Source organism: Osmia lignaria, unplaced genomic scaffold (assembly GCF_051020975.1).
Source record: "Osmia lignaria lignaria isolate PbOS001 unplaced genomic scaffold, iyOsmLign1 scaffold0051, whole genome shotgun sequence".
NCBI lineage: Eukaryota > Metazoa > Arthropoda > Insecta > Hymenoptera > Megachilidae > Osmia > Osmia lignaria.
Genome location: NW_027478192.1, coordinates 47,501 through 52,500, shown reverse-complemented (window position 1 = coordinate 52,500; position 5,000 = coordinate 47,501).

Below are 5,000 nucleotides of genomic sequence, written 5' to 3'. Positions count from 1 at the left end.
CATCACGGACGTTAGTTCAATAGCGTTTAACGATCGATCCACGGTACAGAATGCAAAAATATGATTGTTAAAATTTTCGACTAATCGGTTCTAAGAGGCGAAGCAATACGCCGCTGGGACTTTGAAATATTTCGGAGCGCACCTAAAGTTCGTTATTTTGGCTAAACGGAGCGAAAATCTGCATTTATACCATCACGGACGTTAGTTTAATAGCGTTTAACGATGGATCCACGGTACAGAATGCAAAAATATGATTGTTAAAATTTTCGACTAATCGGTTCTAAGAGGCGAAGCAATACGCCGCTGGGACTTTGAAATATTTCGGAGCGCACCTAAAGTTCGTTATTTTGGCTAAACGGAGCGAAAATCTGCATTTATACCATCACGGACGTTAGTTTAATAGCGTTTAACGATCGATCCACGGTACAGAATGCAAAAATATGATTGTTAAAATTTTCGACTAATCGGTTCTAAGAGGCGAAGCAATACGCCGCTGGGACTTTGAAATATTTCGGAGCGCACCTAAAGTTCGTTATTTTGGCTAAACGGAGCGAAAATCTGCATTTATACCATCACGGACGTTAGTTTAATAGCGTTTAACGATGGATCCACGGTACAGAATGCAAAAATATGATTGTTAAAATTTTCGACTAATCGGTTCTAAGAGGCGAAGCAATACGCCGCTGGGACTTTGAAATATTTCGGAGCGCACCTAAAGTTCGTTATTTTGGCTAAACGGAGCGAAAATCTGCATTTATACCATCACGGACGTTAGTTTAATAGCGTTTAACGATCGATCCACGGTACAGAATGCAAAAATATGATTGTTAAAATTTTCGACTAATCGGTTCTAAGAGGCGAAGCAATACGCCGCTGGGACTTTGAAATATTTCGGAGCGCACCTAAAGTTCGTTATTTTGGCTAAACGGAGCGAAAATCTGCATTTATACCATCACGGACGTTAGTTTAATAGCGTTTAACGATGGATCCACGGTACAGAATGCAAAAATATGATTGTTAAAATTTTCGACTAATCGGTTCTAAGAGGCGAAGCAATACGCCGCTGGGACTTTGAAATATTTCGGAGCGCACCTAAAGTTCGTTATTTTGGCTAAACGGAGCGAAAATCTGCATTTATACCATCACGGACGTTAGTTTAATAGCGTTTAACGATCGATCCACGGTACAGAATGCAAAAATATGATTGTTAAAATTTTCGACTAATCGGTTCTAAGAGGCGAAGCAATACGCCGCTGGGACTTTGAAATATTTCGGAGCGCACCTAAAGTTCGTTATTTTGGCTAAACGGAGCGAAAATCTGCATTTATACCATCACGGACGTTAGTTTAATAGCGTTTAACGATGGATCCACGGTACAGAATGCAAAAATATGATTGTTAAAATTTTCGACTAATCGGTTCTAAGAGGCGAAGCAATACGCCGCTGGGACTTTGAAATATTTCGGAGCGCACCTAAAGTTCGTTATTTTGGCTAAACGGAGCGAAAATCTGCATTTATACCATCACGGACGTTAGTTTAATAGCGTTTAACGATCGATCCACGGTACAGAATGCAAAAATATGATTGTTAAAATTTTCGACTAATCGGTTCTAAGAGGCGAAGCAATACGCCGCTGGGACTTTGAAATATTTCGGAGCGCACCTAAAGTTCGTTATTTTGGCTAAACGGAGCGAAAATCTGCATTTATACCATCACGGACGTTAGTTTAATAGCGTTTAACGATGGATCCACGGTACAGAATGCAAAAATATGATTGTTAAAATTTTCGACTAATCGGTTCTAAGAGGCGAAGCAATACGCCGCTGGGACTTTGAAATATTTCGGAGCGCACCTAAAGTTCGTTATTTTGGCTAAACGGAGCGAAAATCTGCATTTATACCATCACGGACGTTAGTTTAATAGCGTTTAACGATCGATCCACGGTACAGAATGCAAAAATATGATTGTTAAAATTTTCGACTAATCGGTTCTAAGAGGCGAAGCAATACGCCGCTGGGACTTTGAAATATTTCGGAGCGCACCTAAAGTTCGTTATTTTGGCTAAACGGAGCGAAAATCTGCATTTATACCATCACGGACGTTAGTTTAATAGCGTTTAACGATGGATCCACGGTACAGAATGCAAAAATATGATTGTTAAAATTTTCGACTAATCGGTTCTAAGAGGCGAAGCAATACGCCGCTGGGACTTTGAAATATTTCGGAGCGCACCTAAAGTTCGTTATTTTGGCTAAACGGAGCGAAAATCTGCATTTATACCATCACGGACGTTAGTTTAATAGCGTTTAACGATCGATCCACGGTACAGAATGCAAAAATATGATTGTTAAAATTTTCGACTAATCGGTTCTAAGAGGCGAAGCAATACGCCGCTGGGACTTTGAAATATTTCGGAGCGCACCTAAAGTTCGTTATTTTGGCTAAACGGAGCGAAAATCTGCATTTATACCATCACGGACGTTAGTTTAATAGCGTTTAACGATGGATCCACGGTACAGAATGCAAAAATATGATTGTTAAAATTTTCGACTAATCGGTTCTAAGAGGCGAAGCAATACGCCGCTGGGACTTTGAAATATTTCGGAGCGCACCTAAAGTTCGTTATTTTGGCTAAACGGAGCGAAAATCTGCATTTATACCATCACGGACGTTAGTTCAATAGCGTTTAACGATCGATCCACGGTACAGAATGCAAAAATATGATTGTTAAAATTTTCGACTAATCGGTTCTAAGAGGCGAAGCAATACGCCGCTGGGACTTTGAAATATTTCGGAGCGCACCTAAAGTTCGTTATTTTGGCTAAACGGAGCGAAAATCTGCATTTATACCATCACGGACGTTAGTTTAATAGCGTTTAACGATGGATCCACGGTACAGAATGCAAAAATATGATTGTTAAAATTTTCGACTAATCGGTTCTAAGAGGCGAAGCAATACGCCGCTGGGACTTTGAAATATTTCGGAGCGCACCTAAAGTTCGTTATTTTGGCTAAACGGAGCGAAAATCTGCATTTATACCATCACGGACGTTAGTTCAATAGCGTTTAACGATCGATCCACGGTACAGAATGCAAAAATATGATTGTTAAAATTTTCGACTAATCGGTTCTAAGAGGCGAAGCAATACGCCGCTGGGACTTTGAAATATTTCGGAGCGCACCTAAAGTTCGTTATTTTGGCTAAACGGAGCGAAAATCTGCATTTATACCATCACGGACGTTAGTTTAATAGCGTTTAACGATGGATCCACGGTACAGAATGCAAAAATATGATTGTTAAAATTTTCGACTAATCGGTTCTAAGAGGCGAAGCAATACGCCGCTGGGACTTTGAAATATTTCGGAGCGCACCTAAAGTTCGTTATTTTGGCTAAACGGAGCGAAAATCTGCATTTATACCATCACGGACGTTAGTTCAATAGCGTTTAACGATCGATCCACGGTACAGAATGCAAAAATATGATTGTTAAAATTTTCGACTAATCGGTTCTAAGAGGCGAAGCAATACGCCGCTGGGACTTTGAAATATTTCGGAGCGCACCTAAAGTTCGTTATTTTGGCTAAACGGAGCGAAAATCTGCATTTATACCATCACGGACGTTAGTTTAATAGCGTTTAACGATGGATCCACGGTACAGAATGCAAAAATATGATTGTTAAAATTTTCGACTAATCGGTTCTAAGAGGCGAAGCAATACGCCGCTGGGACTTTGAAATATTTCGGAGCGCACCTAAAGTTCGTTATTTTGGCTAAACGGAGCGAAAATCTGCATTTATACCATGACGGACGTTAGTTTAATAGCGTTTAACGATCGATCCACGGTACAGAATGCAAAAATATGATTGTTAAAATTTTCGACTAATCGGTTCTAAGAGGCGAAGCAATACGCCGCTGGGACTTTGAAATATTTCGGAGCGCACCTAAAGTTCGTTATTTTGGCTAAACGGAGCGAAAATCTGCATTTATACCATCACGGACGTTAGTTTAATAGCGTTTAACGATGGATCCACGGTACAGAATGCAAAAATATGATTGTTAAAATTTTCGACTTATCGGTTCTGGATCACTGAAAAATCAAAAAAAATTATTAATTTTGATTAATTAAATTACATATGTAGTTTTATATTGTTATAGTCTCGTATTTGTTAATGTTTTGTCGTAAGAAAATGCAAAAATATCGTTTTAATGTTTTCGTCTCATCGGTTCTGGATCGCTGAAAAATCAAAAAAAAATATTAATTTTCATTAATTAAATTACAAATGGAGTTTTATATTGCTATAGTCGCTTATTTGTTAATGTTTTACCGTAAGAAAATGCAAAAATATCGTTTTAATATTTTCATCTCATCGGTTCTGGGCGGTTTTAAAATTTTTTAAAATATTAATTAAACCCATGATTTACATGAGAATGTGAATTTATTATGTCCTGCATGTTAATTTATTAATTTTCATGTATAGAACGTTATAAAATGAAAGGATATGTTCGACGATATTTTCAGTCTAAGTTTTACCGTGCCGGCGGGATGGTACGCTCTCACGGCGGTTTGCACAGGCATACGCCTGGGCGTAAGCCCATGCGTCGCCGACCTAGCGGCCGGCCGTTCGGTATTTATAGGAAGGCACTTTCGGTTCGCTCGGACCGGTCGGGAGTAGCGTCGAGCGTGTGGCTCTTTTATGACTTCGGTTGAAAAGCAGTCTACCGCTCCTCGAGAATATACTTTCTCGACTATTCTCGTTCCGGTTTTCCGTTGCGGATTATTATTAATCTCCACACAGCATTACCACGGGTCGGTGTCTAAGACCGAATGGCCCATATGTGGTGAGCCTTGTAATATAAGGCTGGTGACCTGTATGCACTTATAAATGTTGCATACTTGTACAAACTGAGCATCAACTGTCTGTAACCAAAATTTGTTAAAACTGAAAAAGTTATAAGATTGTATAAAATTTTTGAACCAAGAAAGTAGTGTTAGACGAAA